This window comes from Schistocerca gregaria, chromosome 4 (genome assembly GCF_023897955.1).
Source record: "Schistocerca gregaria isolate iqSchGreg1 chromosome 4, iqSchGreg1.2, whole genome shotgun sequence".
Classification (NCBI taxonomy): domain Eukaryota; kingdom Metazoa; phylum Arthropoda; class Insecta; order Orthoptera; family Acrididae; genus Schistocerca; species Schistocerca gregaria.
In genome coordinates this window covers 126,024,714-126,051,314 of record NC_064923.1, presented here as the reverse complement: position 1 = coordinate 126,051,314, position 26,601 = coordinate 126,024,714, and the positions used below count along the sequence as shown (strand labels likewise).

Below are 26,601 nucleotides of genomic sequence, written 5' to 3'. Positions count from 1 at the left end.
ACAAGGCCCCCGGAGTAGACAACATTCCATTAGAACTACTGACGGCCTTGGGAGAGCCAGTCATGACAAAACTCTACCAGCTGGTGAGCAAGATGTATGAGACAGGCGAAATACCCTCAGACTTCAAGAAGAATATAATAATTCCAATCCCAAAGAAAGCAGGTGCTGACAGATGTGAAAATTACCGAACTATCAGTTTAATAAGCCACGGCTGCAAAATACTAACGCGAATTCTTTACAGACGAATGGAAAAACTGGTAGATGCAGACCTCGGGGAGGATCAGTTTGGATTCCGTCGAAATGTTGGAACACGTGAGGCAATACTGACCTTACGACTTATCTTAGAAGAAAGATTAAGAAAAGGCAAACCTACGTTTCTAGCATTTGTAGACTTAGAGAAAGCTTTTGACAATGTTGACTGGAATACTCTTTATCAAATTCTAAAGGTGGCAGGGGTAAAATACAGGGAGCGAAAGGCTATTTATAATTTGTACAGAAACCAGATGGCAGTAATAAGAGTCGAGGGGCATGAAAGGGAAGCAGTGGTTGGGAAAGGAGTGAGACAGGGTTGTAGCCTCTCCCCGATGTTATTCAATCTGTATATTGAGCAAGCAGTAAAGGAAACAAAAGAAAAATTTGGAGTAGGTATTAAAATTCATGGAGACGAAGTAAAAACTTTGAGGTTCGCCGATGACATTGTAATTCTGTCAGAGACGGCAAAGGACTTGGAAGAGCAGTTGAACGGAATGGACAGTGTCTTGAAAGGAGGATATAAGATGAACATTAACAAAAGCAAAACGAGGATAATGGAATTTAGTCAAATTAAATCGGGTGATGCTGAGGGAATTAGATTAGGAAATGAGACACTTAAAGTAGTAAAGGAGTTTTGTTATTTAGGAAGTAAAATAACTGATGATGGTCGAAGTAGAGAGGATATAAAATGTAGACTGGCAATGGCAAGGAAAGCGTTTCTGAAGGAGAGAAATTTGTTAACATCGAATATAGATTTATGTATTAGGAAGTCGTTTCTGAAAGTATTTGTTTGGAGTGTAGCCATGTATGGAAGTGAAACATGGACTATAACTAGTTTGGACAAGAAGAGAATAGAAGCTTTCGAAATGTGGTGCTACAGAAGAATACTGAAGATAAGGTGGATAGATCACGTAACTAATGAGGAGGTATTGAATAGGATTGGGGAGAAGAGAAGTTTGTGGCACAACTTGACTAGAAGAAGGGATCGGTTGGTAGGACATGTTTTGAGGCATCAAGGGATCACAAATTTAGCATTGGAGGGCAGCGTGGAGGGTAAAAATCGTAGAGGGAGACCGAGAGATGAGTACACTAAGCAGATTCAGAAGGATGTAGGTTGCAGTAGGTACTGGGAGATGAAGCAGCTTGCACAGGATAGAGTAGCATGGAGAGCTGCATCAAACCAGTCTCAGGACTGAAGACAACAACAACAACAACTACCTGCTCAAGTGCCCTGAAGGCATTCACAGTGTGATGCGTTTTATTTAATAACCACTGGACCAATTTACAGCAAAGTCATCGTAAATGTTTCCGATAACGGCTACGAGAGGCCAAGTGCAATAATACCGTGGTCGAGCAGTACTGAAAACTCTTGTTTAGTCACAAGCTGCGGAGCAACGATAAACGTGTGATTTAGTACGTACCACATCCAAAGCGAACAGATAAAGGTAAAATCTTCAAGAATGTCACAACCGAGCACTTTCTGCCTCAAGGTGGTGGCTGAGGAGTCGGCAGTCAGTCGGCTCAGCAGGTGCGCCGCGCTTATTTTTCGCCCAGTGCGGACCTGCCAGCGGCTCTACTGCGCAGCCGGCCCGGCGCTAAGTGGGGCAGCGGCCTGCTGGCGTGATTCAGGGGCGTGCCGCCTGGAGAGGCGATGAAAGCAAGCCACACGGCGCGCGCGGGCCAACGTCCTGGTGTTTACGTCGCGCGGCGCTCTGGGCCGCTGCCAGCTGCCTCCCGCTTGCTGCTTGCTGTCCACGCCGCGTCCTCCAGCACGGTGCCAACCAGGGCTGCCACTCGTAAGGGGAAGGCCTCGGATACGGCCAAGCGATTCCGCTCATGTTTGGCAGGTCGCTCGTGTAAAAAGGTTAACAAGGGGGGTCGGGTCTCATCGATTTGACTCAAACTGTGTCAGTAGAAGCAAGTATATGACTCTTTGATATTTCCTAAAACATTTCGTTTCAGTGGGCCGCAGAAAAAGAGAAAACGCAAGTATCTTAATTACGTTGTGAGCGATGTTTGAATAACAAGTCCAGAGATAGTGGCGTCAAGCAGTCGGTGGCTCGAGTTCGATTTCCGGCGCCACCTAATTTTTTATTCATTGCATTTTACTCCTCGCAATGTTGAACTATAAATTACAAAATTTAAATTTAGTTTAACTCTTCGATTTATGTAAAGAAAATTAATATAAATAATTATCTATGATTACTTTAATTTCAGTAATGAATATAGTTAAACAGTTAATTTTCATAACTGAGTGAAGTTTTTATGGAAGTAATATTTCCGAAAATTCTAGAAAGAAATTATCTGCTCTTTACTTGTTATGGGCAGTTACTTTACATTTCTTGGGCGATAATCGTCAAAGAACATTTAAAACATAAATACTGTTCACATTCGATTAGAATTACTGACAGCCTTTGGAGAGCCAGTCCTGACAAAACTCTACCATCTGGTGAGCAAAATGTATGAGTCAGGCGAAATACCCTCAGACTATATTAGAGAAGAATATAATAATTCCCATCCCAAAGAAAGCAGGCGTTCACAGATGTGGTTTAATAAGTCACGGCTGCAAAATACTAACGCGAATTCTTTACAGACGAATGAAAAACTGGTAGAAGCCGACCTCGGGGAAGATCAGTTTGGATTCCGTAGAAATATGGGAACACGTGAGGCAATAATGACCCTACGACTTATCTTAGAAGCTAGATTAAGAAAAGGCAAACCTACGTTTCTGGCTTTTGTAGACTTAGAGAACGCTTTTGACAATGTTGACTGTAATACTCTCTTTCAAATTCTGAAGATGGCAGGGATAAAATACAGGGAACGAAAGGCTATTTACAATTTGTACAGAAACCAGATGGCAGTTATAAGAGTCGAGGGACGTGAAAGGGAAGCGGTAGTTGGGAAGGGAGTGAGACAGGGTTGTAGCCTATCCCCGATGTTATTCATCCTGTATATTGAGCAAGCAGTAAAGGAAACAAAAGAAACATTCGGAGTAGGTATTAAAATCCATGGAGAAGAAATAAAAACTTGAGGTTGACATTGCAATTCTGTCAGAGACAGCAAAGAACTTGGAAGAGGAGTTGAACGGAGTAGACAGTGTCTTGAAAGGAGGATATAAGCTGAACATCAACAAAAGCAAAACATGGATAATGAATGTAGTCGAATTATGTCGGGTGATGCTGAGGGAATTAGATTAGGAAATGAGACACTTAAAGTAGTAAAGGAGTTTTGCTGTTTGGGGAACAAAATAACTGATGATGGTCGAAGTAGTGAGGACATAAAATGTAGACTGGCAATGGCAAGAGAAGAAGAGAAATTTGTTAAGATCGAGTGTAGATTTAAGTGTCAAGAAGTCTTTTCTGAAAGTATCTGCATGGAGTGTAGCCATGTATGGAAGTGAAACATGGACGATAAATAGTTTCGACAAGACGAGAATAGAAGCTTTCGAAATAAGGTGCTACAGACGAATGCTGAAGATTACATGGGTAGATCACATAACTAATGAGGACGTATTGAATAGCATTGGGGAGAAGACGAGTTTGTGGCACAACTTGACAACAAGAAGGGATCGGTTGGTAGGACATGTTCTGAGACATCAAGGGATCACCAATTTAGTATTGGAGGGTAGCGTGGAGGGTAAAAATCGTAGAGGGAGACCAAGAGATGAATACACTAAGCAGATTCATAACGATGTAGGCTGCAGTACGTAGTTGGAGATGAAGAAGCTTGCACGGGATAGAGTAGCATGGAGAGCTGCATCAAACCAGTCTCAGGACTGAAGACCACCACCACAACAACAACAACTGTTCACACAATGCACAACTTATGAATGTATTTTTTCAAGAAGAGCATTTTTTTCGTATTTGTGCTTCAGTGGAAAGATATTTCATAGAGGTTTTTAAATGAAGGTCTTTCCTCTATCAATTTTGATGCATAACAAGCATATCGAATCACCGTGGTGGAAACAGGAGCACTGAACCAATGCTGCACGATTGAATGCATTTTAGTTGCATATTACCTGAATGATAATTCTCGCTGTATTTTTACCAAATGAGGGGCAATTTGTGATCTTTTAATTTGATTTTGTACTTGGCGATAGAAATATACATCACAGGCTTGAGCAAGATGAGTGCATACTCTAGAGACCGCCACAATATCTCGGAAAATAGCAGCAGTCACAAACCCTCACAGAGGAATCGTTTAAAAACTTTCCCTGTTTAACTGTATTCATTATTCAAATTAAAGTAATCGTAGATTCTTATAAATTGTATACATTAATTTACGTGTATAAATTGAACGCTAACTATGAACTTAAAACTAACCGTAAATTTTATAATTGATAGTTCAGTGTCATGAAATAAAATGAGTAAAAAAACTGGGTAGCAGCGGGAATCGCACTCAAGCCGCCGAGTTATTACTCCGTACGCATACCGACTGCGCCACGCCACTAACGGCACTTTTGTTATTCAAAACTGTCACAACGTCATATAATCATACAATAAAGGATCCTTCTTTCTATGTATTCGCAAAACATTACATTTGTCTATGTTAAGGATCAGTTGCCACTCCCTGCGCCAAGTGCCTATCCGCTGCATATCTTCCTGCATTTCGCTACAATTTTCTAATGCTGCAACTTCTCTGTATATTACAGCATCATCCGCGAAAAGCCGCATGGAACATCCGACACTATCTACTAGGTCATTTATATATATTGTGAAAAGCAATGGTCCCATAACACTCCCCTGTGGCACGCCAGAGGTTACTTTAACGTCTGTAGACGTCTCTCCAGTGATAACAACATGCTGTGTTCTGTTTGCTAAAAACTCTTCAATCCAGCCTCAGAGCTGGTCTGATATTCCGTAGGCTCTTACTTTGTATATCAGGCGACAGTGCGGAACTGTATCGAACGCCTTCCGGAAGTCAAGAAAAATAGAAAAAATGTTGGTAACGCCACGTACCGCTCTGTATGAAAATCACTGAGTGTGCTGTGTGCAGTCTATGGTTGATTTGCATTATTGGAATATTTGCTACTGTAGTGTTGGGCAGTTGGATGTGAACAGCGCTTAGCGTTGCGCAGCTGCAGGTGAGCCGCCAGCAGTGGTGGATGTAGGGAGAGAGATGGGAGAATTTTGAGAGCGGACGATCTGGACGTGTGTCCGTTAGAAAAAGGATATTTGTAAGACTGGATGTCATGAATTGATATATAATGACTTTTGAACACTATTAAGGTAAATAGATTGTTTATTCTCTATCAAAATCTTTCATTTGCTAGCTATGCCTATCAGTAGTTAATGCCTTGAGTAGTTAGAATCTTTTATGTAGCTGGCAGTATTGACGCTCGCTGTATTGCAGTACTTCGAGTAATATTGTGTGTCAGTTTAGTGGTGATCAGAATAAGTATAGAGAGAAATGTCTGAGGACGTTCAGTTTTGCTCAGCTGTTTGAAAATCATATAACGTAAGAGGTTTTCCAGCATTGTCATTTATAAATTTTTCCAAGGGGGTGTTTCACCGTAACATACATAGCGATAGACCACAACGCTGCTGGCATAGCGACGACGACATTTGAACGTGTTCGGTTCCCAAAGGAGTTCTGGTGTTTTTTTTATTTGTGTTTCTTTTTGGATATCGAAACTGGTAGGAATAAGAGGATTTATAAGGTAAGCGGTCAATAAGGAATAAAGCAAGAGAGAGGCAAGTAGGTATCTTAAAAGACTCTGATTAGTGGAACATTCACAGCATAATAAATCATCATCTGTTAACAAAGGTTTTTTAGGCACTGTTATTGTTTCTCGCCAGTCTTCAAAAGGAAAACAGTAGTTGCCGGAATACTGTATACATTAGATGCTCTCGATGCCACGAATGTATTTACTTCGTGTGTTTGTATGACAAACGCTATCCATGTAGTCGATCGAAAGAATATGAGGACACGTAACAGAGAGAGTAAAACAGCTGTTACAGGAATTTATTTCCCCTACCTTGCTTTTATTCATTATTGTTTTACTTACGTTATTAATCCTACTATTCCTCCCAAGCTCGAAGCGAAGAAAAATACAATTAAAAAAAACCGCAACAGTTCGTGCGGTAACAGAACACGCTTCTCCATTCATCAGTCAGATGCCTTCGTCTCAGTGTCATTGGTGCTTTCGTTTACCAACAAGTACCTTACGGATACAAACGAGGCAGACACGACAGTCCACGTCCTCGATTTCTAAGAAAATATGCATTTGGGAATACGTATTTGATGATCAAAAATACTCAGTTTTCAATTATGTGTCGATCCAGTCAATTTTGTGTCGACTGCGCGTGCTGAACTTTTGTGGTGGTTTTCTCAAAAAGGGGAAGCTCTTGAGCCAATATATCTTAAAAGTTTTTCACTTTAAGTTGCACACAAGCGACCTGTTAAATAATAGTCGAATGGTTTGGCCGCGTCTGCGGACTTCCCTTGTCAGTTATGATCGTAAAAATGCTGACCAGAGTGACTGGTAAATTTACGATTCAAGTGCTTAGATGAAGATGGATCTGGATGGTTACGATTCTTTTCTTGGGTGTCGGTATAAAATGTAGACTGGCAATAGCAAGAAAAGCTTTTCTGAAAAAGAGAACTATGTTAACGTCTAATATAAATTTAAGTGCTGAGACATCTTTTCTAATTGTCTTTGACAGGGGTATAGCTTTATACGGGAGCAAAACATGGACTATAAACAGTCAGCCGAGAAGAGATTAGAGGTTTGTGAAAAGTGATGGTACAATGAAATCCAAAAATTATACGGGTAGATCGATTTACACTCCTGGAAATTGAAATAAGAACACCGTGAATTCATTGTCCCAGGAAGGGGAAACTTTATTGACACATTCCTGGGGTCAGATATATCACATGATCACACTGACAGAACCACAGGCACATAGACACAGGCAACAGAGCATGCGCAATGTCGGCACTAGTACAGTGTACATCCACCTTTCGCAGCAATGCAGGCTGCTATTCTCCCATGGAGACGATCGTACAGATGCTGGATGTAGTCCTGTGGAACGGCTTGCCATGCCATTTCCACCTGGCGCCTCAGTTGGACCAGCGTTCGTGCTGGACGTGCAGACCGCGTGAGACGACGCTTCATCCAGTCCCAAACATGCTCAATGGGGGACAGATCCGGAGATCTTGCTGTCCAGGGTAGTTGACTTACACCTTCTAGAGCACGTTGGGTGGCACGGGATACATGCGGACGTGCATTGTCCTGTTGGAACAGCAAGTTTCCTTGCCGGTCTAGGAATGGTAGAACGATGGGTTCGATGACGGTTTGCATGTACCGTGCACTATTCAGTGTCCCCTCGACGATCACCAGAGGTGTACGGCCAGTGTAGGAGATCGCTCCCCACACCATGATGCCGGGTGTTGCCCCTGTGTGCCTCGGTCGTATGCAGTCCTGATTGTGGCGCTCACCTGCACGGCGCCAAACACGCATACGACCATCATTGGCACCAAGGCAGAAGCGACTCTCATCGCTGAAGACGACACGTCTCCATTCGTCCCTCCATTCACGCCTGTCGCGACACCACTGGAGGCGAGCTGCACGATGTTGGGGCGTGAGCGGAAGACGGCCTAACGGTGTGCGGGACCGTAGCCCAGCTTCATGGAGACGGTTGCGAATGGTCCTCGCCGATACCCCAGGAGCAACAGTGTCCCTAATTTGCTGGGAAGTGGCGGTGCGGTCCCCTACGGCACTGCGTAGGGTCCTACGGTCTTGGCGTGCATCCGTGCGTCGCTGCAGTCCGGTCCCAGGTCGACGCGCACGTGCACCTTCCGCCGACCACTGGCGACAACATCGATGTACTGTGGAGACCTCACGCCCCACGTGTTGAGCAATTCGGCGGTACGTCCACCCGGCCTCCCGCATGCCCACTATACGCCCTCGCTCAAAGTCCGTCAACTGCACATACAGTTCACGTCCACGCTGTCGCGGCATGCTACCAGTGTTAAAGACTGCGATGGAGCTCCGTATGCCACGGCAAACTGGCTGACACTGACGGCTGCGGTGCACAAATGGTGCGCAGCTAGCGCCATTCGACGGCCAACACCGCGGTTCCTGGTGTGTCCGCTGTGCCATGCGTGTGATCATTGCTTGTACAGCCCTCTCGCAGTGTCCGGAGCAAGTATGGTGGGTCTGACACACCGGTGTCAATGTGTTCTTTTTTTCCATTTCCAGGAGTGTATTAATGAAGGGGTTACTCGGTCGGATTGCTGACAAAAGATATTTGCGACTTAAGTTGACTGAAAGAAGAGACACGTTGATATGGGACATGCTGACGTATCAGCGCGTCGTATTCATCAGCCTGCCGCGCGGGATAGCCGTGCGGTCTTAGGCGCCCTGTCACAGTCCGCGCGTCTCCCCCGTTGGAGGTTCGAGTCCTCCGTCGGGTATGGGTGTATGTGTTGCCCTTAGCGTAAGTTAGTTTAATTAATGTGTAAGCCTAGGGGCCGATGACCTCAGCAGTTTGGTCCCAGAGAACCTTACCACAAATTTCCAATTTTTTTGTTTTCAGCCGCCTGAGACAGCGCTCTCAGCAGTGCACTTCTTTGCTCCCGCCTGGTACCAACGCGGATGACACTCCATACTCGGCCAAACCGTATTTGGAAATTACTTTGCCACATAATGAACTACCGATTTCTTCTTCTCAAATTTGACAACGTGGAAATCACCAAAATCACCAACATTGATTTTCTCAGGACTGGGAGTGATGAACTCTTTTCAATCTTCTGCAATAGACTTCCATTCTAAATCTTCCCCTTCATTGTCGCTTAATTTTGACTTCAATCGGAATTTGGCTGTGACCCAAAACTGGAAAAGATCCGTTTCTTTTTAGGCTTTCTGATTTCTATAAGCTCCAATAAATTCTTTGCTGTCGTCATCTCCTTTGTTTTCTACTTTATCAGTTTCTCTTGTCGTTTTCTTTCTTTTTCTTCGTTTCTTTTCTGGTTTTTCAGTATAAATCATGGATTTTCTCCTCTCTCTTTCTTTCTTAGACGTCTTCTCATTGAAAACTTTTGGCGTTACGAAGACTGTGTTAATTCCTGCTCGTATTTGTCAAAAAACTCAGTAACTGTTGTTTTACTGAAGGCAAAACTTCTTGCTGCGGTTGTGTTTGCAGGTTTTCTGAGGCTAAGTTCCCGATTCCTTTTTTAAATCCTGTTTATTTTTTACACGAATCTGGAAATTTATATCCCAAATATTCTGCGTATTGACAAGGTAGTGTCAAGAGTCTCTGCATGGACAATCCGTAGTGTATTTCACTGCATGTCCATGATTATTGTGTAATAAGCCTCTTCTCATGTTTTGTTGTAAATACCTGAGCAAAAGTATATTTTGCCCTTAGGACACAGAAGACGCCGACTGATGATTCTCTTCATGAGCTTTTCGAAACTTTTCAACATAGTGTAGCACGATTCCAGTTCTGATACCACAGTTTTCAGCTGCTTTTCGTGTAGACAATATCTGCAGTATAACTTCGGTTATGGCACCTTTTATCTCCTTCTCACTTGTCTCAGTCATTTATTTAGACGTAACTACTATTTACTGGTGAAAACAAGAAAATAATTATATTGCACAGAGGTTGAAATTTTCAAACGACCGGTTTCGGACTGTTATAAGCCCATCTTCAGGTATCGTAGCTGTGCTGTGGTCCCTGAGCGCCGCGTGTACCAGGCGCGGTGTGCTGCCTATGAGCTCAGAAGAGAACTCCCTGTTCTGCGCTTATAGGCAGCAGATTTACACTGGTACACGCGGCGCTCGGGGACCGAAGCACAGCTACGATACCTGAAGATGGTTTTATAACAGTCCGAAACCGGCCGTTTGAAAATAAAGAAATTTACAACTGAAGCTGTATTTTCAACCTCTGCTATAATTTTCAGTTGCGGATGTTCTTCCAACAGGTTTGTTTGTAATTATATTGCGGCAAAACTGCGCGGTAGCAGGACGCTTCAGTACACAACTGAAGTATACTGATACGTATCTACACTGGGGTGACAAAAGCAGTGGAATACCTCCTAATATCGTGTCGGACCTCCTTTTGCCCGGTGTAGGGCAGCAACTTCAGGTGGAATGGACAATTCGTTGCAAGTTCCCTACAGAAATATCGAGCAATGCTCCCTCTATGTCCCTCCGTAATTGTGAAAGTGATGGCTGGGCAGGATTTTGTGCACGAAATGTTTGATATGGGTGGCCAAATCATTCGCTAGAAATGTCCAGAATGTTCTCCAGACCACTCGGGAACAATTGCGGACTGTCATGCATAAAAATTTCATCATTGTTTAGGGAACATGAAGCCCATGAATGGCTGCAGATGATTTCCAGGTAGCCCCACGTAACCATTTCCAGTCAATGATCACTTCAGGTCGGCCTGAGGACCCAGTCCCTGCCATGAATTCACAGCCCACTCAATTATGGAGCCACCACCAGCTTGCACAGTGCCTTGTTGACATCTTTGGTCCATAGCTTCGTGGGGGGTCTACACTACACTAGAACCCTACCACCAGCTCTTGCCAACTGAAATAGGGACTCATCTGACCACGCCACAATTTTCCAGTCAGGTATGGTCCAAGCGATATGGTCACGAGCCCAGGAGAGGCGCTGCAGTCGATGTATTGTGAGCAAAGGCACTCGCGTCGGTCGTCAGCTGCCATCGCCCATTAACGCCTAATTCCGCGGCCCTGTCGTAACGGATACGTTCGTCGTGCGTCCGGCATTGATTTCTACGGTTACTTCACGCAGTGTTGCTTGTCTGTTAGCACTACCAACTCTGCGGAAACACGGCTGCTCTCGGTCTTTAAGTAAAGGCCGTCGGCTACTAAGTTATACGTGGTGAGAGGTGACGCCTGAAATTTAGTATTCTGAGCACACTCTTGACACTGTGGGTTTCGGAATACTGTATTCCGTAACGATTTCGGAATTCGAATCTCCCATATATATAGCTCTCATTACCATTTCGCGTTCAATGTCTATTAATATCCCGTCGTGCGGCCACAATGACATCGGAAAGCTTTCCACATGAGTCACCTGAGTACAAATGACAGCCCTATTATACCTCGTACTTGCAATACTACCGCCATGTGTAGATGTGCGCTTCGCCATTCCATGACTTTTGTTACCTCTGTGTGTGTGCCCCTTGCTTTATCAATGTAACCCAACGGAAATTTTCTCAACAATGAAGGCTACAAATAAAACAATCTTATTAATTTTTAAAAATTCGTGAGGTCCTTAATGCTTGATGTCCTAACTTACATTTAGTATCGATAGTTATTCATAAAATGACACAAAAGCTCGGTGAAACACTAAGCTTCAACGTATACTTGGTGGCACTAGAAACACGTTCATCCTTGTCAAAGGCCACCGGTTAACTGACGGTCAGGAGCGTCGCAGTAGTTGTATTCACATAAGCATCGACACGTTTCAGAGTCGTCACTAATCGATTATGTTCAACCGATTATAAAATTGCTTCTGTGTCAAACGTGCTCCGTGCATCACTCTGCGCAACTTCCCCCTATACATTTATTTCCACCAGTATCTATAGCTAATTTCGCATTTGAAGTTCCACTTCTATGTAGCTGAATGTTTATGATGTCATATATCCTGAACTAGGTGCTGTAAAATGATATAACTTTGCAGGTACACATCCAGTCGTAGATGCGGCTACTGTCGGCGAAATGTGTTGTGGATAGAATTAGAGATAAAGGAGTAATAATTTAAAACTTTATGCATGATGCGGCAGTTTTTCACGGACCTAAGGGTTTATGACATCATACCTCCTAAACTGTGTCGTACAATAATAACTTTCTGTAGTTACATTCAGCGACATATGTGGACACTGTAAGCGAAATGTGTTGCAAATAGAGGTAGTAGTAACGAAGTAATAAATTAATAGCTCATGCACGATATGGCAATTTTTCGTACATCTCAGTATTTGTCGCCCTTCTCCTGAACTATGTGTCGTACAATGATATATTTTTGTCGGTACATCCAGAGGCAGTTGTGGTTACTCTCTGTGAAAAGTGTTATCAATAGAGTTACTAGCAACGATGTGACAAGTTTAAACGTCTTGCGTGATGCCGCAATACTGTTAGCAGTAAAGAAGTAATAAATTAAAATGTCGTGTTTCATGTGGCAATTTTGTTGCATGAACAGTGAAAATGTAGTAAGCGATGAACTTTGATCCTTTCATCAGTTTGGAAGTGTGTGTGTGTGGGGGGGGGGGGGGGGGGGGGGAGGGGGGAGTTTCAGCGAAAAAAAGCTTTTTAATGCTTTGGAATTACATGTAAAGTGTGTCGCAAGTAACTAAGTACTCTCATGATTAAAGTACGGGTGTATTGGCGCATCGTGAGCTACTCTGCTTCTTCCCCATCTCCCCTTTGATAGATAGGTGGTCCTTACCCACCCAGCGATGGTTTCCAGACAGTGAATGATATGAGTACCAAGTTTGGTTGAAATCGTTCCCCTGGATTAGGAGACAAGGAATATACTTATAAGTATGATGAGTTGAATGTTGCTGGTTGTTTCTTATGGTGTTCCCACATTTCTGGTCTAGCGCCACCCTTTCAGGTGGTGTTAAATACGTTCCATCTTGTGTACATGCTGTTACCATTTTAGGGAGCTACAGTAGTAATACGTTTCCTGCAACTGTGGGTACTTGGGCCGAACTCATAGTAAAATTTAGTTAGAACATCTCAGTAGTACGCATACAAAATGTTTATTCTGACGAGCGTAGGGAAATTATGTTGTGCATCTGAAGCGCGTTTGTGACCCGCCAGGTTAGCCGAGAGCGCTAATGCGCTGCTTCCTGGACTCGGGTAGGCGCGCCGGCCGCGGATCGAATCCGCCCGGCGGATTAGCGTCGACGGCCGGTGTGCCGGCCAGCCTGGAGGTGGTTTTTAGGCGGTTTTCCACATCCCCTAGGTGAATACCGGGCTGGTCCCCACGTCCCAACTCCACACGCGCAGAAAAATGGGAGCGCCATTTGAGCAGGGCTCCACTCTGTGTTTTCTCCGCGTCTCATCCCAGTAGAGGAGAAATATTCCGTGTGACACCTTCACTGGTTTTCCGCTAGTTTAGTTCTACATTTCTTGCAAAAGATTACTCAAACGTGGTGTGTGAGACGCCCTTGCAACACGTGTGTCATAATTACTCAGCACGGATTACGATCACTTCATTCCGCCAGGACAGGTCGGTACTCCACGTCGACAACTCAAGAACCGAGAGAGAAAGAAAGAGAAACAGAAAATGAAGAGAGGCACTAGCGATAAAAGCGAAGAGCTTCCACAGGTAGGTTTCCACTGGTGTGACTGTGTGTCATTCAGGATTCTATGCAGCCGTGAGCATGACTCAGCACACACGGAGGTATTTCACACAAGGCTGCGTAAGGACTTTCCTTTTGGCAAAGTTCATGAGCGTAAAACTCGCAAGTGGTAAGGGATCGGAAATGTTGCAGTTTTTAAAGCAGTTCTGTCCATTCCGAGACGCAGCGAGTAACGAAGTTGTGGCAAGGGTGCACGCAAGAAAATCTCATTACATTATGACACAGCGTGCTGGTTTGATACAATAAACCATTATGTGTGGCAGGGCGGATCTAGGAATTTCCGCGATACTGGAATGCATGCAACTTTTAACCTGGAGAAAAAGCACTCTAGTAGTTACGTAACAAAAAATACCGCTTGTTAAAGTGGTCATCTTACTCAGAAATTCTTGAAGTGTTACTAGGTTTTATCTCTCTTAACAGTACGGCAAACTGAAATGTTACTTCACTAGCCGCATTTCCCTTTTATAAAAGTATCATAAACATTACGAGTATATAATACTTAGTTGTTTTTTTTATTACAAATTCTTAAAAAAATCTTTTGCTTTAAAAGACTTATTTTTTTACATATGAATGAAGTAGTTTTTCATTCTTATTTTCATACTCTTTCGTTCATTGTCAATTGACAGACACACTCTTTGAAGGATCCTTAAGAACAGAGGAATAGGCTGCACTACACGAGAAATAATACTGGCAGAAAAAAGGCAAGAGCAAGATTCAGAGGTGCACTACTGGAAGAATGATAGATGAAGAGCGGTGTCAGAAACGAAGATGGATTGTTACAAACTTCGTTTAGCATGGCGCTTTACGAAGTAATTAGACAGTGGAGAGCAATAAATGGCAAAATAGGAATACTAAAGATGCACGACGGTGCAAAAAGAACAATAGCGCCCAAGGGGACTGCCTAACCTACACGGACGACACAGCAATAGTAATTAAGACAGAAGACGACGCAAAGACACATCTCGACAACCGAAGATAAGTTGTCAAAATATTGGGACTGAGGATCCCCCACGAGATACTGAATGCCACTAGAGATTGTAAATACCAGAATTCACCGAGCAAAAGATGGACACATTTAAATATCTGGTAGATTTGTATAACAGGAAGAAACAGGAGCAACGAGGGAGTAATAGAGAGGATGAAGAAACTGTGGTCATTCTTCTGTAAGACGAAAGAATATACAAACAGAAGCAAAGAACGGATACTACAAAGTAACTATCAGGAGTGAGCGACTGAAACGGTAACGCTAGGATGAAATAGAGTAAAACAGTTAGAAAAAGAAGATAGAAAAATAATGAGGGAAATGCTGTGTCTGGGTGAAAGATGGATGCGAAGACCTTGGGAACGGCTGTAGTGGAGCATGAGGACAGTATCAGGAGAAATAAGACTAGAAGGGGTAAGATTTGCAGGACATGTAATCTGGATGAGTATGGATAGAATGACGAAAAGAGTATGGGGCAGACAGCAACAAAGGCAAGGATCAAGTTCGTTGTTGAACTCAAGGAGGATTGGTAGGAATTGGGCATTTAGGCGAAAGGAAAGGAAAATTGGAGCAGCAATTACATACCAATACGCCAGAGATTGACGACAAGAGAAGGATGCAGGAAAAGGATAGATATTCACCAGTGTATCAGACGAGATTGGAGGATATTGAAGAAGTCACAACAAAAGCGAGAGAGGATGACGAGTTTCTTGAAGGAGAGAGGGCAGGTGGTGGCAAAGGAGAGAGGAGTAAGGGTGGAGGGTGGGAAAGGCAAGAGGAAGATGGGGGAGTATGAAAGGTTTAGCTTACCTTCGTCAACGAGGTTCAATAGCAACGGAGCACAAGATTGCGGACATTGCCTTTAGCGATTTTGGGAAACAACGGAATTTCTGGAAAAGGATTTTATCCTAGTCGTTACGAATGAGAGCCAGTCTCTTCTAAACCACTGAGACAACTCGCTCGGTAGACGCTTCAAAGAGAGGCGAACAACCCGATTAATGGCGAAATTTGTCCCATACAGTGTGGCCCTCCTAAGAGTCGTCAGGCGCATCTTCTCTAGTGTTTAAGTAGATATTTGTAATTTAGTTTTTGCAATATGTAGCTGGAGTCAGCCCAAAACTTGCTCAACACGCCTTTCACGCGAATAAAACGACTTTTAAAAGTGGCATTTTACGTGCCCACTCGATAGAGCGACGCCAGATTAGTTTAGTGCGACATTCGTTTTAGCGTCGTGTGGTAACAAGGACGGTACAACACGAACAACAAGCAGTACTCCAGCAGCGACTGAGCAGCGCTGCTGTATGGCAGTAGAGCTCAGAGCAGCCCAGATCGGTGCTGTCGCTGTTAGGGACACTACTTATTCCTCGTGTTTTAATGTTGCTGTTAATACATATCGCTACACTGAATATCGCACTGGACTCATTTGGAATCGTGATATCGAATGGCTACATGAAATTCCTCTTGAAAAATAATTTTGTCTGTAACGGGAAACAACCCGACTCTTATCGTCGAAACTGTGCGTCGCATGAAAGACGTGATGAGCAGTATTCAGCCTTACTCCAGCTACACAATGCAAAAAGCAAATTGGAAATATGTGTCGAAACATAAGGGAAAATACGCCTCTTAGGAGGTACACCTGATACAAACGGGACTGATTAAACGTTTTTCTGAACTGCACGGGACTCTACTTGTGTTGCATAACAGCCCCTTGTTAGGTGAGGATGAAAGGTACTTGTTACTTAACGTCTGTCTCGTGGCTATAGCCTTGCGTCGGTTAAGCCTCGGACAACAGGCAACCGACTCCTAATGTGAGTGGAATGCGTGCTGCCGGATACAGTTAAATGGATTATCAGCAGGGCCAGATAACGGGTTACGCGGGTTTAACGCATTATGCGGGACTGCAAATGAACTGATGCTTTGTTGTGAAATCTTTGCAACAGCAGATAGTTTGCGAGTGATGACGAGAGTGTTGGTTGAAGGAAGTACGTTCTAAGGCGTGAAGTTGCGACTGACAAGTACTTTTAATCGTACGTGGAGGAAAGTGCCCTAAACTGGACTTTCCCTCTAAACCGGACACCTCATCTCTTGGCTCTGCATTCTCCTGCCCTCTAGCGCGACCAAATATAATTGTAGTTAATGCTTCTACCACTCTGTAGTAGGGTTCACAAGACGCCTGATTCACTTGCTACTTACTAGTTGCCCATTCCCCATTACTTGTTTTGACAATGGGAAAAGATTTTACATTGTGCTACATTTTTTGTTCTCTCTTAGATATTGGCTCGTATGCCTTTAAACCTGTATATATTCTTGAAGAGTAAGGTTTAAACATAATGTTTCTGATTACACCGTTTCATTTAGATGTTTAATTGAAATTGATAATACAGACTATAGTTATGTAAACTGGACCTCCTTCAGTAGCTTAAAGAGGACACCTTACTTTTTCATGTTTAAAATCTGCCTGTTTCAGTACACACTGTTACTGTCTGGAATTTTATAACAGATTCCAAGAGGATAATGGGGAAGGTCGACGAAGGAAAGTGAAGTCTGTCTACAATGACTAAAGCCATCGACGCAGTGCCGATAAAGAAGATGGGTTAGAAGAAGGCTAGTAGAAAGATTAATGTTTCAAAAACTGCACATATGGGGTAGCCCAACATTAAGTATGACACACCTGTGGCAGCAGCAAAAACAAAGAGGCACACCTATCATTTTGGGTAAAGACCTTGAAGAAATGCTGGTTTAGCATTGTCTTGCTACGGAAGCATCTTGCGTTGGGAGCACTCGTAAGGACTTCTCAAGAATAGCCGTACGATTGCCAGAGAGAAATAGCACTGAACACTTTTTCAAGACGAAATTCCTGGGAAAATGGATTAGTCGTTTTACTAGACGCTAAAAAACCAAACAGACACAAGGAAAGCTTACAGGAGCATCCTACAAGGCTCTTGGGCTCAGAAAAGAAAACTCAGAGAAACTCTATAGCCTTATGGAAGATATTACATTACATCTGCTTTGAAACTGTATTATGTTTTCTGCGATTTAGTATCTTTTTCAATTTTGTTTAGTGGTATCTATGTTATTTTTAGAATGTGTCCGATTTTGGCAACTATTTTTCAAACTAGCGAAGTGCTATGACTTTGAAATTCATTTTTTCATAACAACGTTTAATTATACTTTCCAAGAGTAAATATAGGTGGTCCATAAAATTATAAAGTAAATCTTACATGTTTTTAAAACATAATTTTTGGTATTTCATAATTTTTGGATATCAGAAATAACATGCGGGCATTTATTTTTAGACATTTGTCTACTTTTGCGATGTTGAATCAGAAACTCTTGACAGCCAAGCCTAATAGATGTAGGTGCCCACTGCGGTTTTTCGTCGCCCGATGTAAACGCCGCCAGGTGCTTTTCCACCCGGGAAAAGGACAAAATAAACTACCGTAACAAGTGCGACGGCGTGCATTGCGGTTTTTTGCCACACGACTTAAACTCCATGTGACGCCTCACTACATTTAAAATCTGGGTTTTAGTAAAATTTGTCTTGTCATTGTTCAATTTTCACATCATCGGCGCAAAATTTTTGTTTTTCCCAGTTTTTTGTTAACTTTTTTGATCATGGTAAGTAAGGTTACATAGTGTATTGGCTGCTGTGTCCTCCAGAAGACAGGGAACACAGCCATGCATACATGCATACAAGAGCTGCCTACTACTCAGGTGTAACTTATTTACGGACTATGTTATGCGTCAGACGTAGATCACTGAAATAGCCCCCAAATGGGCACCCATCCACCTAAGGCGGATATAAGCTGACACACTGCTCCACTCAGCTAGTATCAACTTAGGATGGGCGGTACACCAGGACAGCACTAGGACTGCCTGTACAGTCGCCGTCAAGGAGAGCCAAGTGATCAGAGTTATGTTCGGGGTTTCAGGACTAGATTGGAGTTAGCGACCGATCAGTGCTAGTGAACCTTAAACTATTGCCATACGCCATCATCATACTCAAGTTGAGTAATGTAAAGTTTCTTTTAATAAATTATTGGAGTTTATTAATAATCTCTGCCAACAGCCTTGCCGCAGTGGTAACACCGGTTCCCGTCAGATCACCGAACTTAAGCGCTGTCGGGCTGGACTAGCACTTGGATGGGTGACCATCCGGTCTGCCCAGCGCTGTTGGCAAGCGGGGTGCACTCAGCCCTTGTGAGGCAAACTGAGGAGCTACGGATTGAGAAGTAGCGGCTCCGGTATCAGAAACTGACATACGGACGCGAGAGCGGTGTGCTGACCACATGCCCCTCCACATCCGCATCCAGTGATGCCTGTGGGCTGAGGATGACACGGCGGCCGGTCGGTACCGTTGGGCCTTCATGGCCTGTTCAGCAGGAGTTTTTAGAGTTTTATTAATAATCTCTACGGCCATAATTTTGCCATGGATGGCATGTATCTATGAGCTAGCAAGCCATCTTAAAACGGAAACTACTTTCGGTTGCAAAGCGTTATCTTTGTACCAGTTTATATGTTTGACGCCTTGCATATTTGGTGATTACAAAAGTAAGATTTGTAACTGCATCAGTTTCAGTGAGAAGAGCTTCTGTTTCACTCTGAAAAGGTGCTCTTCATTTGCTTTGTTGCGTACGGCTCAATGCTGCTCCAGCGACAGTACTAAAAATAATAACCACCTGTCGACTGAATAATTACTTTGGAAGAAGGAATACAGTTTTCATTTTGAAGATGGAGTTTATGAGCTGTAAAACTCGTAGAAGACGGCCATATTTTGCAAAATTATTTCGCACATACAGTGGTCTCTGTTCTGTGGCACAAAACTGGATTGAATGCACAAATTCCATATTGAGTTGTTCAGTTTACAAATAAAGATATTTTATTGTGACTGCAGACCGTCCTATCATTTGATATACATGTAAATCTAAAACGTACATGACTTTTTGATTTTGCTGTTCTGTTATTGTAGACTCCGCCACATAGTTTTTGTCTGAAGATCCTGTCACTCTACTCTTCGTCCTTATCGTACAAAACTAGCCTATTTCCACGTCTATAATTACTGCTTTAGGGTTCACATCTAGGTCCGAAACATTTTCACATACATCACACGCAGGCGAAACAGGTGGAGATATTTTGCTCATGACTCACTGGATCTTCGCGGCGAAGTGGGACAGTGCGCATAGCCCGCTGCCAACACGTGTGTCGCAGAACGAAATGCAGCCCTAGGGCCGTTCGCCAAAGACGCCGTCAACAAGACGTGACGCGAGAAAAATGTAGCCAGTCAAGTTTTTCTTCGCTGCCACTTCAAACTATCCGCAAGTGTGCGCGGCTCAGTGAACGATCAGCTACAAAACTATGGCGTCGCCAAATAACGCGTGGCGATTCTGCCGCGCGGCGAAACAATGCAGTGCGCGCCAAACTTGAGATGGCTGCAAAACCCACAGTAGTGCTGCTAATGGTCTGCCGAAGCTGGTCGCGGAGGGAATTTGGGGTGGAGGAGCGAATTTGAGGTGCCCCCTGTCGCATGCTGCCACAAGCGGCTCTGAAATTTGCGGCTCCGATCGAGGCGAACCAGTCTCCTGATTTCTTGAGGAAACAAGGGTCACCTTTGGCACACACCGAATTACCCTTCTTGCCCCAGAACCGCCAAGCGACGCGCCTACATTAGCATGTGGTCACTCCAAAAGAAATGCACACTATTTTTGTAAAAATACAGTTTTCATTCTGCATGTGTGAAAGTTTTACAGTGTGTACATACATCCTTCCCGCCTGTTTTCAAACCTAGTTCAACCTGCTCCCGTGAGTGGCGCCGTCACAGCATGTCTTCAAGATGGCTGCTATACTTGACGTTCGTCAGAAGCAACGTGCTGTCATAGAATTCCTGTGCCGTGAAAACTAGACAGTCGGAAACATCCACAAGAGGTTAAAAAAGGTGTATGGAGATGCTGCTGTCGATCGCAGTACAGTTAGTCGGTGGGCAAGCAGGTTACGTGATGAAAGCGGGCACGGCAATATTGAGGATTGTCCTCGCAGCGGCAGGCCTCGTACTGCACACAGTCAAGACAATGTGCAGAGAGTTAGCGAATTGGTGACTGCTGACAGAAGCATCAGAGTGAACGAACTTTCACGGTACTTTGGGATAGGGGAAGGAAGTGTTTGCAGAATACTGAAAGTGTTGGCGTTAAAAAAGGTTGTGCCAGGTGGGTTCCCAGGATGTTGACAGTGCCTCAAAAAGAAACAAGAAAAACGGTATGCAGCGAACTTTTGGAACAGTACGAGAATGGTGGAGATGAATTTCTTGGAAGAATCGTGGCATTCTTCACCAGAGACGAAGAGGCAATCAATGGAGTGGCACCATGCAAATTCACCCAAGAAACTAAAAATTCAAAACCACACCTTCTGCTGCAAAAGTTATGGCTACGATGTTTTTCGATTCCGAAGGACTCTTGCTTGTGGACATCATGCCAAGTGGAACCGCCATGAATTCTGAAGCATATGTGACGGCACTGAAGAAACTTCAAGCTCGACTGAGTCGTGTTCAACCACATCGGAAAAAGCAGGACTTTTGCTGTTGCACGACAATGCACGGCCACATGTCAGTCAAAAAGATTGGAAGCGATCACAAAAAAACTTAGATGGACAACACTGAAAGTCCCGCCATACAGTCCTGACCTGGATCCATGTGACTGTCATCTCTTTGGGAAACTGAAAGACTCTCTTCGTGGAACAAGGTTTCAAGATGATGACTCCCTTGTGCACGATGCCAAACAGTGCCTCCAACAGGTTGGTGCAGAATTTTACCTTGCGGATATACAGGCGCTGGTTCCAAGATGGCGTAAGGCAGTTGAGAGGCATGGGAATGATGTGGAGAAATGAAAATATTGTTCCTAAAGGATGTATCTACACACTGTAAAACTTCAAAACATGTAGAATAAAAGATGGTTTTTAAAAAAATAGTGTGCATTTCATTTGGAGTGACCATCGTAGCGTAACAGCACTATGATCTTCTTTCTGTACTCGTAGCGAGTGAGGAGGCGCTGTGGTAAGTTCCATTCCTAGTTTGGCCATTCATATTTACTTACCACCAAAGCGTATAAATTCCATCTCTGCAGCTACGTACGAAGCGTTTTGCTCGATTGACAAACGTGCTTCGCTTCTTTTTATAATTTTTTTTTATTTCGAAGCATGTTCACGAACAATGATGAGCCAAAACTGTTAGCCAGGCAGGCAGACTGTCGCACATTATCAGAACAGGCTGGCTGCTTTATTCCCATCCAAGTCAAGCTGTGCTCAAACCAAGCAGGCTAGAGTCTTCCTTGTCCTCCCGTCTTCCCACTGTGCTGCGCTACGTGGCAGCCTATTCTGTATGCTTTCATTGTAGTGTTATGAGCAGGGTTCGGAAGACGATGAAACATCTATTTTTCACCAAAGTATCACAAGACGGGGCTCAATGAAATATACAGGGCAACTGAGATGCTGCCACCCATAGGCTTTATGCAACCCGCAACACCTTCAAAAATGCATACGATATTTTCATACAGTCTTCCTCGTTACACAAAAACTATTGGTCTCACAGAAAAAAATGGACAGGGCTCTTGTGTAGGAAATTTAATGTATTTAAATTTTGTAATGGGATAAGTTTTCGTTGAAGGCACCGATTTCGTTTTATTCAGGAAAACGTCTTTGAAGGTCACTTTTGTACATTTTTATTGAATAACTATGGCCTCTAGCGAAAGTGTATTACAGTACAAAATTTATCTACATTACATTTCTTGCAAAACGGCCCTTTTTTCTGTAGGGCCTGTAGTTGGCACATTGCAAGGGAGAGAATAAGACAATCTTGTGCATGGTTGCATGGAATCCATTGTTAGGGGACGCTGAATCATCGTGTATATTCAATTTGGGAATTTTTGGAACTTTGTGGTAAGGTCTTCTGGGACCAAACTGCTGAGGTCATCGCTGCCTAAGCTTACACACTACTTAATCTAATATAAACTAACTTACGCTAAGGACAACACACACACCCAAGCCCGATGGGAGACTCGAATCCCCGATGGGGGAGAGCCGCGCGGACCGTCATTGGGCGCCTGGTATACTCATTTTGGGTCATTGCAGTGCAGAAACTGCTGATCTTTATTTGTCCTTTTTTTCCTTTTCGACGTATTTCGAGCTTATTTATTCGATATGAACAGTTTTCTCAGCAACTTCTCCCTCTTTCAGCTAGTGCCCGTATCTCGTGGTCGTGCGGTAGCGTTCTCGCTTCCCGCGCCCGGGTTCCCGGATTAGATTGCCGGCGGGGTCAGGGATTTCCTCTGCATCGTGATGGATGGGTGTCGTGTGTTGTCCTTAGGTTAGTTAGGTTTAAGTAGTTCTAAGTTCTAGGGGACTGATCACCATAGATGTTAAGTCCCATAGTGCTCAGAGCCATTTGAACCATTATTCAACTAGTACTGGCTGTTTTCAATTCGAACCATCATCCAGGTCACTCCTAATACATGTATTATGTAGTACGCAAAACAAGCTCTTGAAGTCAAGATCCTTTGCACCAAATAACCTGATGATGTCTGTTATAATGCAACGCCATCCAAAGTACGATTCAAATGACTCTGAGCACTATGGCACTTAACTTCTGACGTCATCAGTCCCCTAGAACTTAGAACTACTTAAACCTAACTAACCTAAGGACATCACACACATCCATGCCCGAGGCAGGATTCGAACCTGCAACCGTAGCTGTCGCGCGGTTCTAGACTGTAGGGCCTAGAACCGCTCGGCCACTCTGGCCGGCTACGGTTTTGGAAGTCTAGTGTCTGTAATCTTAATGTATTTCAGCCGAATAAGAACCCATTTATAACAATTTTTATTACTTTCTTCAGAATGTGTATTGCGGGCTCGCTCAATTCATTGTTAAAGGCCAAAACAGTTCATTCTAAATCTCCCAAACGCATTGCAGCAAACACGGGGTTCGTTTTTCATATTATATTAATCTAAAAAGTACATGTCTGAAAGAAGCAGCTCTTCTTTCATATTAAGCTTTCCTCACACTACGTTACATACTACTAGGCTGTGATTTTTAATATACACTGAGCCACATTTTTTCCTGTTTGAATTAATGTTCATTCTAAATTTAGGAAGCCTATAAACTGCTAAATGGCTTCACGTCCTTAGCATACACTTTCACACACTTGTCAAAATATTTAAGGAGTGAGGAAACTGCTGGTTAGATTTACAGACATCTTGTAACACACTCGGGGTCCCTGAATGAGTGTTTAGCAAGTTTTTATACAATTCTCACGGTGGAACATCTACCGATTTATTTAAAGGTACCACAAAAAAAACATGAAAATTTTTCCCCTGTTGCCCTTGGGCTCTTGTTTCGTGACTGACACACAGTTCCCAAATCTTAGTTCCCCCTGAATGTGTTTCCATGAAACAGACCGAAAATGTCAATTTTTAATTTACTTTTTATTTATTAGCAGAATTCATAGACAATAACCTCTCAAACTTTCAGTGATAAAATCGCATCAGAAGTGATGAAAAATAATTAAATATGTGACGCGACCTTCCTGCTACGCCCAATTTTCGAATCAACATATCAAACCTAGCTCAGTGAACAACGATTCTGTGGATTAGCTTCAAGCAAACTTACATGGGATACTTCCGAAAGGCTGTGATATATACTCTTTCGTTTTATAGATCATCTGTGACTCTTCCGTATCTTAGGAACAATACCCATAATCTAAATGGGCCTCTAAATTAAGTCATATTGAAACGATGCGCTAAACTCACATTTTCTTCTGCTACAGTTGTCAGAACTGCAACTTATGCTGCAGTTCATATATTAAATCCAGAATGCAGGGAGCTTGGAGGAATTAGAAATAATGGGCTGACATCTTGAGGAAAATAGATTTAAAGCGCCTCTCTCCAGCTGAAAAATCAGTTGAAGGCCTACTAAAGAAAATAAGTCAGAAAAAAACCAGAGAGTAGCCTTGAATGGAAAGAGGACCTTGAGTTCAAATCTGGGGCCTTATGAAGAGGTGACATAAGGAAAAACGTTACGTTGACTTTTAAATTGCGTTTCGTGAAAGTTACCTTTTTGAAGATTATGTACCTTTTCCTCAGAATCTGTTAAGACTAGAATCATGAAATTTTCCACAGTTATTTCTGTAAACTCAGTAAATGTTGTCTCAAGAGTGAATTTTTGATATTGTAAGTGTAAGCTGAGATATGGAGCAAAGTGATTGGAATTTTTCATGAATTTTATATTTTACTTATAGAATTATAATTAAAAAACTATTAATATTCCCCTATTCGATATGTTCAAAGAACCTCGTGAGAGAAGCTTACTATATGCAAAGAGATTAAACAGAGACAATTTTGCAGAAATCTCATGAAAAGTTTCTTAGAAAAAGGAACATGTATTATTTTCCGAATTTTTTTTTAATTCCATAAAAAGCTAAATACATGTAATCCAAGGAACCTAACAGTAAATATATTAATTTCGTGTTAAGCATGGTACAGAATTTCATTGTCGTATCTTCAAAATTGTGGACTTGGTGGATGTTTTAAATAGTGTACGTTTCTCGTGAACGTCTCCTCTTAGGTTTGGTTCGTTCATTTTGCTACTCCCACCGTTATAATAAATAAGCTGCAGTGAAACTGTCTACGCAAACATATTGCTGGCTAGTCATGTTGGACTGAGAGCGAAACCTGTTGTCAAGTGCAGCAGACGACACGCGTCCCATGAAGGTTGCCAGGCTTGCAGAAACCCAAGTTGACCAGCTTGAACCACTGTGCTGCAGTACACATACTCTTGTGTTTCTGTTGCGGAAGGTAGAGCTGCTGTAATGGTTGCGGCTGAGACAGGGGCAGGCACGCTGGAAGGAGTTCGTACACCTCTGCTGAACACTGTTCATCGGTAGATTAAATGCCACTCGGTAGCGTTGCGACCAGACGAAGCGGTAAGGAGAAGCATATAAAGGGATCTGATGCGAATGATTCTAGTGGCGATACGGGCTGCAAATGGGGAAATCGACTAACGTAACATAACTGTATTCGAACGTTATGAAGTACCTCGAAGAAAACGATTTATTGACATATAGTCAGCACGGATTCAGAAAATATCGTTCCTGTAAAACACAACTTGCTCTTTATACTCATGAAGTAATAAGTGCTATCGACAGCGGATGTCAAATTGATTACATATTTTTAGATTTCCAGAAGGCTTTCGACACCGTTCCTCACAAGCGTCTTCTAATCAAACTACGTGCCTACGGAGTATCGCCTCAGTTGTGCGACTGGATTCGTGTTTTCCTGTCAGAAACGTCGCAGTTCGTAGTAATAGACGGAAAGTCATCGAATAAAACAGAAGTAATATCCAGAGTGCCCCAAGGAAGTGTTATAGGCCTTCTATTGTTCCTGACCTATATTAAGGACATAGGAGACAATCTGAGTGGCCGTCTTAGATTGTTTGCAGATGATGCTGTCATTTTTCAGTCTTGTAAAGTCATCAGATGATCAAAACGACTTGCGAAATGATTTAGATAAGATATCTGTATCGTGCGAAAAGTGGCAATTGACCCTGAAAAAAGAAAAATGTGAAGTTATTCACATGAGTACTAATAGAAATCAGCTAAATTTCGATCACGCGATAAGTCACACAAATCTGAGGGCTGTAAATTCAACTAAATACTTAGAGATGACAATTACAAATAACCTAAATTGGAACGATGACATAGATAATATTGCTGGTAGAGCAAACCAAAGACTGCGATTCATTGGCAGAACACTTAGGAAGTGCTACAGGTCTACCAAAGAGACTGCCGCTTGTCCGCCCTATTCTGGAGTACTGCTGTGCGGTGTGGGATCCGTATCAGGTGGGACTGACGGATGACATCGAAAAAGTACAAAGAAGGGAAGCTCGTTTGGTATTACCGCGAAATAGGGGAGATAATGTCACAGACATGATACGTGAATTGGAGAGGCAATCATTAAAACAAAGGCGTTTTTCATTGCGACGGGATC

At 43.1% G+C, this 26,601-nt stretch overlaps 1 protein-coding gene and 1 pseudogene across 2 annotated transcripts in view; one reads left to right on the top strand and one right to left on the bottom strand.

Annotated features, from left to right (window-relative positions):
• Nucleotides 1-26,601, bottom strand: part of LOC126266957 (uncharacterized) — a 1,160,365-nt gene that overhangs the window by 688,380 nt on the left and 445,384 nt on the right. The gene's annotated exons all lie outside the window — the stretch shown is intronic.
• LOC126268256 (5S ribosomal RNA) lies at nucleotides 18,639-18,756 on the top strand (annotated as a pseudogene).